Genomic DNA, 11,467 nt, shown 5'->3' on the forward strand with positions numbered 1-11,467 from the left:
GGGAACGCACATTGAAACAATAAGGAGACGCTATTTTTCATCCACCCAATTGCCAAAGATTTTTTAAAGCTAAAATTCAGGGAATTTGCGAGTGTTTGGAAAAATGGTCCTTCTGAGAAGGATAAATTAATATACATCTTCTGAAGTCAGTCAAGAAATATGTATGAAAAGACCCAAAATTGTTCTTGCGCCTTGTCCCAAGGCTCTTCTTAACTCCGGGAAATACTCCTTCAGTAGTAAGCGCAAATGGCAACTGAATTAAAAATTCTGATAATCACAAGGCAGATTGGCTCGTTCACCTCTATCCCACCTCCCGTATAGCCTATTTCTGTCAATAAATGTAGATCTACATAATAGATTTAAATGGCTTCATAATATTGCATTGTGTGAGGGTATAACTTATGCATCCATTCCATGCTGATAGACATTGAGTATATTTCAAGATTTTGTTTTCATTAAATATGTTTCAGAGAGCATACTACGAATTACATCTTTGTACATGTCTCCAACTATTTCCTTAAGATGGATTCCCACATGTAGAATTACTAAGTCAAAGTGTACCCATTTAAAAAGCTGTAGCAATTTATTCCCACCAGTAATTTATAGGTGCTATTTTTTCTATACCCTTGCTTAAGAGAATGTCAAAAATCTTTAACACTGTGTTTCTTATAGGTAAAAAAAAAATATGTCTCATTGCTGTATTTGATAATTCTTTTTTAACATATGGAACATAAATTTGCCTATTTTTCTATTCTAATTTTTCTATTTTTTACTCTTCTATTTAAAAAAAAAGCTTTGTTATATTAAAAAATATTAACTTTGTTTGCATATGTGTTGCAAATAGTTTCTCCAAATATAGTTGTTTTGACCTTTTTTATGTTAATTTTTTCATTAAAAAAATTTTAATTTCTACATGGTTATACCTTTATGCCATGTACCATGGTTATACCTTATAAATTATAGTTTCTATAGTTCATGTCATTTTCAAAAAGTCCTTCCCACCTGGCACAAGTAATGTAAGTGTTCATTACATTTACTTTTTAAAAAATGATTCATTATGAAAAATTTCAAACATATATAAAAATGGAGAGAATACCACATAGACGCATCATAAAGTCAACAATTATCAAGCCTTGGCAATTCTTGCTGTATTCATCCTTATTTCTGTTTTACCAGGTTTTTGTGTGTGTGTTTTTTCTTTTTTCCTTTTTTTTTTTTTTTTTTTTTTTTTGCCATAGTATTGCAAAACTGATTTCTGGTAGTCAGTCTATCACCCCTCTATCATTCACTACACATCTCTAAAAACATTTTTGTTACATGTTCACAGTAAGATTTCCTATCTAACAAAATTAACAATGATTCCTTTGGAATCATATATTTCAACCATTATCATATTTCCCCAATTGACCAAAAAGTATCTTTTTATAGCTGGTTGGTTTACACTGTCCCTAAATAAGGCCCAACACTACTTTGGATTTCTCATCTTTTAGATCTCTTTTAACCTAGGGAGTTTTTGCCTATTTTTTTTTTCTTTCTTTTTTCTTGCTGAAAAAAAGTGGATGCCACTGAATTGTGGCAGACACCAGATCGATCATCTTAAATTAAGTTTCCACTTTTCAGTAGTTGGCTACTTTCTCATGGTGTCATTTAACTTATTCCTTTAATTCTTAATTCATAATTCAATTTATGTAACTAATTCCTTTATTCCTATAATTTCTGTAAATAGAAGTTAACTCTAGAGACTTCATTAAACTTGGGGTTGGCTTTTTTTTTCAGGAATATTTAATGGATGGTTACTATAAGCTTCATACAACACACACAAATCTAATTGCCTCACTGATGTTAAGTTTGACCAATGGATTAATTTCCTTTTCTCATCAACTAGAGCTGTGTAGTTGCCCTGAATTCTGTTCTTGTAAATTCATCACGGACCTATGAGTTTTTGTGTATTCAATGTGTGCCAGTCATCTGTAGTTACAAATTACCTCATTTTCACCAATGGGAGCCCTTTTATGTTGGCTTCTATGTATCCAGTATACCATATTACATTTAGTCATCATGGGCCCTTAAATTCCTCTTGGCCAAGAACTTAAGGCAGTTTCTCAGACCTGTCTTGACTATTAATAGTTTTAATATCTGAGGTCATCTCGTACATTTCCTGTCCCAGATCTGTAATCACCCCTGCCTCAAAGTACTTTGTTTCCCAGAAGGGGGAATCATGTTTAAAGATCACAAACTAGGAGTGCCTGGGTGGCTCAGTTGGTTAGGCGTCCTACTTCAGCTCCGGTCATGATCTCACTGCTAGTGAGTCGGGGCTTCGCGTTGGGCTCTATGCTAACAGCTGGGACGGAGCCTGGAGCCTGCTTCAGATTCTGTGTCTCCCTCTCTCTCTGCCCCTCCCCTGCTCGTGCTCTGTCTGTCTCTCTCTCTCAAATATAAAAAATAAAACATTAAAAAATTTTAAAAAACCATAAAAGATCACAAACTGAGGAGTGGGTATGCTCAGTGCTATCACATTGTCATGGCCCTTAGGCTTTTTCATTAAATACAGCTAGAAAATACATATTTTTTTGGAGAAAAGTAAATTCATATGGCTATTTCCCCCCCAAAAGTTAACATTATAGGATTTTTACTTGAATTATGTTATTTTATACTTTCATCTCTTTTCTTACACTGAAAATCTTGACTCTTAAACCAAAGTCATAGTTACTTATTAGTAATGTTTAAACAGTGTATAAAAAATAGTGTCAAAATAATAATACCAATAACTTTACTGATAATTAGACTACTAAATACAGTTTAAGATTTCCTGGGAGATTTTTTTTATCCTTTGAAGATGTATAATCAAAATACTTTATTGCAAACTCATTTGAAATAATGCCTCTCTCTCTGTAATCTGATGTAGTTAGGTACATTTATTTCCTTTTACTCCCTGTTTTCATGGATTGCTGGTTTTATATATAAGTTCATTTTTGATTATGTAAAACATTTATGTTTCCAAAGCCATTTGCAAAATCTATGTTTAATTATTTTAAAATATTTATAGGTAAATATATATTTAAATACATCGAATGCAGAATAATTTCTATATTTATTAATAGATAAAAGATGTTATTCAGAAGAGTCTCATGCCCCTTACTGCTCCCTCTACTCTATTCATTTCTCCCCCACCTCAGGAAACTATTTAAACTTAATTTTGTTAATTATTCTAGGTGATCCTTTTAGCCAATATAAACGATGTATATTTGTGTGTGTATTTTTGTGCATGTATGTATACATATATACATACATGTGTATATTGCAGGATAATATATAGCAAGATAATATGAATATATATTGCAGGCTAATATAAATAAGTCTATGGTAGTGATAAGAATGAAGAACTTTTGGGGAGCCTGGGAGGCTCAGTCTGATGAGTGCCCAACTTCGGCTCAGGTTGTGATCTCAGGGTTCGTGAGTTTGAACCCCACCTCAGGCTCACTACTGTCAGCTCAGAGCCCACTTTTCATCCTCTGTCCCCTTCTCTCTCTGCACCTCCCCCACTCACTCTCTCTCTGTCTCTCAAAAATAAATAAACATTTTAAAAAATGAAGAACTTTAGTGTACAGTAAAAGAGATAAAAGTGCAAAATAAAATAATATTTTATTAACTGTTTAATGAAATAAATTCTGTAACATTAAAGTTACATTAGAAATATCATTGTGGGGGTGCCTGGGTGGCTCAGTTGGTTAAGTGTCTGACTCTCAATTTCAGTTCAGGTCATGATCTCATGGTTAGTGGGATCAAGCCCTGCGTTGGGCTCTGTGCTGACAGCATGGAGCCTGCTTGGGATTCTCTCTCTCCCTCTCTTTCTGCCCCTCCCTACTCATGCCCTCTCTGTTTCTCAAAAATAACTAAATAAACGTTTAAGGAAATAAATATCATTGTGAATTCAGGATTGTTTTCCTATTTCAAAAATATGTATTTCCTGGCTTCGTTCACTAAAAATATCTGAAGCAACGAAAACTTATGTACTTTATATACGCTTCTATATCTTTCTTTTTTCACTTAACAATGTATGCAAGAGGTCATTGTATCTTAGCCCATGAATATATTATTAAGATATAATTTGCATGCCAGTGACTTTAGCCAGCTTTTAGTATATTATTGAGTGATTTTCAGTAAATGTACTGAGTTGTGCAGCCATCGCCATAACCCGGTTTGGGGATATTTTCATCAGTCCAATAAAATCCCTTTTACAGTTAATCCACATTGCTATCCCCAACCCTAGGTAACCACCTGGGGTTTAGTATCCACTTTTTACCTTTATTGATTTGCCTTTTACATCTGCATAGTATTCAACTGTACAGATGGACAATAATGTATTCAACCTGTCCCTTCTTGGTAGACATTAGGATTGTTTCTCATATTTTGTTATTTCAAATAATGCCAGGGTGAATAATATTATGCATAAATCAGTCCATATTTTTACCTATGTGTGTTGAGTTAGACGCTTAGAAGTGGAATTGCTGAGTCAACGGTAAATGTATATGTCATGATTTTAATTCCTTTCCTTATAAGTTGTTTCATTTTGGATTCCCACCAGAAATTCGTGAGAGTGTTCATTTCCTGACACCCTCGTTAAAGGAGAATTTACTGAACTTTGGATTTTGTCATTCTGTAATGGAGGAGTGTATCTAGGATAATTTTAATGTGCTTTGCTTTTATATTGGGAATATTTGAGCCCATTTTTTTGTGTGTTTAGGAATGACTTTCCTACTTCTGTAATATTTGTTCATATCTTTTTCTCCCTTGGTTATAAGATGGTTGATTTTTTTTCTGTTTTAGGGAACGTTTTTATATTTATACATCATTGTTATAAAAATTATAAATATGTATTTCTTTTCTGTTATTTGTCTTTGATTTTTTGCCATGCAAAGGATTTTTAACATGTCATATCATATATTTAAAATTTTTCTTGTATTGCTTATGAATTTTGAATCAGAGTTCAAGTTTTTCCCACTTCCAGATTATGAAATTATTCATTTATTTTTTCTTCTTGAACTGTAATGCCATGACAATACCTGACTTTAGTGGAACTTAATTCATTTAGTGAGAAGCTTTCACAGTGAGGAATATATATTTCATATTAAGGATTCATCCATTCCCATTTTATTTTGAGGAATGAGTTTTCAATGTTGTCTTTTTAGTATCCATAGAGATGATTATATTGAACATCTTTTCATTATTTCTTTGATGAACTCCACTTAAATATTATGTTGCTTTTTAATATGCTGGTGGATATCATTTGCTACTATTTTGAGATTTTTTAATCAATAATAAGTGTGATTTTAAAATAAGTGTGATCGGTTCATTAATTTACTATTTGTGCAATCATCAGTTTGAAATGAATGTCATATTTACATAATAAAAAAATTGGAGGGGTGCCTGGGTGACTCAGTCAGTTAAGCATCCTACTATTAGTTTCACCTCAGGTCATGACCTCAGGTTTGTGAATTCAAACCCAGCATCAGGTTCCACACTGACAGTGCAGTGTCTACTTAGGATTCTCTCTCTTCCCCTCTCTGTCTGCCCTTCCCCTGCCATGCTCTGTCTGTCTGTCTGTCTGTCTCTCTCAAAAATAAATAAACATTAAAAAAAAAGATTTAAAAAAATTAGCTAAAAAAACAAGTAGGATCAAGCAAGGCAAGATTTAAGGGAGGAGCCCCTCTGAATGGGTCTATGTGTGTGGCAAGTCCCCCAAAGTTCTCAGAAGGCATTGGTATAATTGGAAGTCACCTTACTTGGCTGGAAGTTGTTTAATCCCGTCTCTAGTCCAATAGGACAAGAACAGTGAACACATTCAGAAAAGGGACGCACTCAGTGGGATGGGCTCACCATCAGGGGAAAAGAGCACATAAAAAAAACGAGCAGAAAGATGGCATTAAATGTCAAACTTTTGCACAAGTTTGACTTCATTAATTAGGGATTTCTTACTAAAGTTTCCTTAAGATACCCAAAGCAAATAGTCTATGATCCAGTTTGACACTGCCCCTTGGATAGTCTAACCGGCTAGCTTGCCAAGTTCTAAACCCTAATTATTCTTGGGAATAGAAAATGCAGTTAGGATTAAATTCTACTGAAGTTGTCCTTATGCCACTGAGAAACTTATCAACAGAGAGGTCTTTTCCACAGAAAATCCTGGTAAGGAAGTTTTGGGTAACTGATGAAGAGTTATAAAACATGTTGTCATGTTTTATGATGTCTCAGATCTCAATACTGTGACATCATAGTCACTACTGTCAGAGTACCTTAGGTACTCCCCAGGTGCTACACTAGATTATCAGCATCAGACAATGTGAATGGGGCAACGCAGGTTGTGAGGTGGGGCATCTAAGGCATAATAACCTCAAGTACCTAATTGGGATACTGTGGAGATGTGAGGATTTCACCTGCAGACAGTATTTACCAAGGATTCTGATGCATTCAAGACCTCTAGAAACCTTTGCTAGCATTTCTATCACTATACATTTCCACTGGAATTAGACCAAGGAAAGCTATTTGCTATAGATATATCCATGAAGCTAAGTATACTCCTTTACGGAGGTGGGCTATTTCTCAAAAGAAAAAAAAAGACATATTTAATTTAGCTCCCTGGAATGTTGTGACAATTTTCTAATTAATATTATAAAGAGCTCTGGAAACATCAAGTGAAATAAAAATGCTAAATATCGTATAACAGCTTTCTTTGAATAGCATCTTCAATACGCAATAATGTAACCTAACTTAATTAAACTATACAGAGTTAAATAATAAAGAGCAGAAGAAGAAATAAATCAAGAGGCATAGTCCAGGGAGAAGGGCATGTTTCCAGACGAGTTTTGAAAAGAGAGGGTGAATCAATGAGGCAGAGAGACACTAGAAAGCTGTTTTACTTGAGAGAAGATACAGACAAGGTCTCGCCTTAGACAATCTGCTACATTCCCTGGGACCTCGTTATAACATTAAATGCATCAGCATCTCAAATAACAGTGAATGTTAATGGCGATCATTGGTGAGACACAAAAGAGCACTTAATTACCCTTCGGGAGAGTAAATGCAATCATTACTGAGAATTGTCCAAGTCATATAAAAGTTGAAAAATGTAATAAATTGTGGCTGGCTAACATTGAAGATCTGTGCTCACTTCTATAGCTTGAGTTGCCACTGGGTTGCCTCGAGTCTAAGGGAAGCCATGTGGCTAGTCTGGCAGTGTGAATGCAAATGATGTGTGTCGTTTCCAGACAGATACAGATAATTAGTAGTTGTGCTCTTGCCATTCTTGTTTTCCTTCCCACAGTACCCTGGGAGCCTATATGTTGAAGATAATAGCAGCAAAAAAAATGGAAAGATCCAGAATCCCAGAATCCCCACTTGTGGGAAAGCAACTTAAGAGAGTTCCCCAAATAAGAACAGACACCTTGGGCCAAGAATGGATCAGAAATAAAGTTGTATTTGCTAAACTACTGGTATTTTGCAGTCATCTGTTACCATATATCACCAGTTCTGGTAATAAATTTTTATTTCTAAAGTTGGATATTTTATGTAAAGACCTACGTATTAGAAGAGACACATCACAGAGTAGACCAAGAATGGAGCGAAAAGGCAAGGAAGCAAACAAAGGATCTGCTTGGAATAATACCCACTCCACATAGAGAAGCACAGGACACTGAAGCAAGTGCGTCAGCATGGCTGGAACCAAGAGCTGGGCATTGTCCACTCTTACATACAATGCAGAAGTCATGTAAGATAAGAAAATTTTCTTTAAAATGAATTAGAGATCAGAAACATGATATCAAAAACACTTTGAGTGGGGGTGCCTGGGTGGCTCAGTCGGTTAAGCTTCCAACTTCAGTTCAGGTCAAGATCTCACGGTTCATGGGTTCGAGCTCTGCTTTGGTCTCTGTGCTGACAGCTTGGAGCCTGGAGTCTGCCTTGGATTATGTGTCTCCCTCTTTCTCTGCCTCTCTCTCTCTCTCTCTCTCTCTCTCTCTCTCAAAATCAAAAATAAACATTAAAAAAATGCCTTGAGTGAAAGCAATTTTTGCTGAGTATGGATAGGACAAGTCAGACTGTAGTGGACTGAGCACTGGGGGAGAACATAAGTAGAGAAAAGGAATGCAAAATGCTTTTTCAAGAAACTTGACATTGAAGGGAAAGGAAAGGAGAGAAGGTAGCTAGAGGAAGCTGTAAGGATGAGGACAATCTTGTTTTGTTTTCAGATTGGAGTGACAGGTGGCTACTACTAGAAATACTACAGCAGAAAGGAGGTGGTGTGAGATACAGAAGCATTCTTTGAGAAAATGGAAGAGTGTGATACCAAGTCCTTGGGGAGGGACGTGCCCTACGTGGCAGGAGAGGTGTCTCTTCGTCTAAGAGCAAGAGGCAAGGACAGGTGCTGCTGCATATTCGGGGAGTATAACGGAGAGATTTGGCATATCTGACTCCATATTGCTTTGATCTCCCTTGCTGGTCTGACGTACAGCTTAGAAACCTCTTCTTTGTGCATAGACATGGTAACATTTATGCAAACCGCCCCTATAGGAAGCCATACACCACTGAGGAGATAAGGCAGTATGTACAGGAATAACATTTGCCACGGTTAGATTTCTAGGAGCATCGTGACTGGAATACTGTACGCAAAGATCAGCCCACCAAAGTCAGGAAAGTATCATAACCTTCCTCCGATCTTTGCAGGTGCCCGAGAGTCTACAGATGTCTACAGACTTCAGTCACTTCTGGATTCCAACCCCCTCCTGCTTTCCCCTTTTCCTAACATAAAAGAAGCTCAAATTTCAAGTTGGGTGAAGATGATTCTTTAGGAAAATAGTCCCTCATCTTCTGGGTGTGCTGGCTTTCTGAATAAAGTCGCTTTCCTTACCCCGACTTCTTGCTTCATGACTTATTGGCCTGTGGTAGGGAGAACAGAACAGGCTCAGACATGGTTACAGGAGGAATGGTTGTCTGCTTTCACTATGGGGATTGCAAAGAATTGAGAGATATGGGCAATGTTTTGATCAATAACAATGAAAAAAATGGGAATAATGTCAAGACAATATACAATCAAATAAGAATGAAAACATAAAACCAAGCAAGGTGGACAATTGCAAGGATATAGAGATAGAGATAGACACAGGGATAGATTCACATATAAGGACACAGGTGTAAAATATAGTAAAACAAAACATAGAAGGAAAAGATAGCTTTTTCACAGATATTGGGAATATAGTTGATAGTTACACTGCAATTTGAATTAAGTGAGAAAGAAAAAATTATTATCAAGGGACCACAATGTGCCACAGAGTGGATTAGTTTTTTTTATTTTTTTAAGTTTATTTATTTTGGGGGCTGGAGGAAGGAAAGAGAGAGGAGAGGGAGAGAATCCCAGGCAGATTCTGTGTTGTCAGCATGGAACCCAATGCCGGGCTCAAACCCACAAACCAAGAGATTATGAATTGAGTTGAAATCAAGAGTTGGACACGTAACCAACGGAGCCATTCAGGCGCCCCCAAAGTGGACTAGTTTTACAAATATTTTTTTTTTCATTTATTCCACATTATAACTGCATGAGGTATCATTTCCTTTTTTAAAAAAAATTTTAAATATTTTATTTATTATTGAGAGAAAGAGAGACAGAGCATGAGTAAGGGAGGGGCACAGTGAGAGAGGGACACAGAATCTGAAGCAGACTCCAGGCTCTGAGCTGTCAGCAGAGAGACTGACGTGGGGCTCGAACTCATGAGCCGTGAGATCATGACCTGAGCTGAAGTCGGACGCTCAACTGACTGAGCCACCCAGGCACCCCTCATGAGTAAACTGGAGTTCAATCCACAGTTACTAAGTACAGAGCTAGGGTTCAAACTTGTGTCAGTTGGTGCGACTTAAAAACTCATGTTCTCATTATACTTCAAGACTGTGATTGCTTTATGGAATGAAAGAATATCCCCTTTGGCAACAAATAAACCATAGTCACTATATTACTTCCACATCTTACTTGCTATATGGTCAACTTTCTGATAACAGGATCCATGTCTTTTTTACCTTAGGATCAGTTAGGCATTGCACAGTGTTTAAGTGTATCAAAGGTGTCCATCAGTGATTGTAGTACTATCTAATTTCCTTATGGCTGTTTCAATATTCACAGCAGGATGAGATGAAAATATTACAAATGAAGACAAATGAAAGAAAGAACGTAACTGTAAAGGACAACTTATGATGAGATAATCAAGAAATAACCAAGATGGAGGAGCAATCGATGGTGTAGATTGCATATGATCATTGCAAGGGTTATCTGAGTGATTTGCATATGCTGATGATGGTGGAGTCATGTCACTGTCAGTGGACAAGGACAGAACATTCCTGCTCTGGGCCACATCCTCTTATTTTCATGTGGGTGCACTCAAAAAGTCTAAACATCGTATTGTCAATTAATCACTATCAAATATGTCAAAAATGCTTTGTTTTTTCTCAAAACCTATATTGAATTTTAAAATACATTTCCATGTTCACACCACAAATAATGACTTTTGCGTTACTTGGTTTTTAACCCTTTTTCAGACTCCATTGGAGAAGCCCAAAGAGGCCTTCTTTTACAAATCACATTTTAACATATACAATTTTAACAACATAGAGTTAAGAGTTTGAAAGCAAAATAATGCATATTCTAACAAAACTTCACAGTTTTAGGTATCGAAGGAAATCATGATATGCATAATGCACAATAAGCAACATTTGCCAACTACCCGTACGGAGCGTGGGTACATCTGGTATAATATTTAATTTGAATACTATCTTTGTGTTACGCACTCAGCATGTCAAATAGTAGCAGTTATTTCAGTCACTTAAATTAAGAAAACATTTAGATGCTTCATTCCAAGTCTATGGCCAAAAAAGCCCAAAAAACAAAAATCATAGGAAAAAGGAATGGTAGGAGCTAAAGGTAAGACACTGGATTATATTCTTTTATTTAAAACTGACTTTCAGGGGCGCCTGGGTGGCTCAGTTGGTTAGGTGTCCGACTTCGGCTCAGGTCATGATCTCGCGGTCCGTGAGTTCGAGCCCCATGTCGGGCTCTGTGCTGACAGCTCAGAGCCTGGAGCCTGTTTCAGATTCTGTGTCTCCCTCTCTCTGACCCTCCCCTGTTCATGCTCTGTCTCTCCCTGTCTCAAAAATAAATAAAACGTTAAAAAAAAAAACTGACTTTCATAAATGATACATGTATTTTTATGAGATTCAAGCCAAAAACCAAAGAAATTAATGACTTTAAATGCAAGTAGCCAGAAGTTTTTCTTCTTAAACATAAGTGAGCATACACCTGGACATCTCCATATGCATATATTGATAAATGATACATAGACAGATACATGAATGGTTATAAAATAGGGATTGGTCTATGCATATTTCAAAATTATTCAACTTTTTTGCACTTAACAGAAAAACAGAAGGGAAA

The sequence above is a fragment of the Panthera leo genome, chromosome F2, assembly GCF_018350215.1.
Source record: "Panthera leo isolate Ple1 chromosome F2, P.leo_Ple1_pat1.1, whole genome shotgun sequence".
NCBI lineage: Eukaryota > Metazoa > Chordata > Mammalia > Carnivora > Felidae > Panthera > Panthera leo.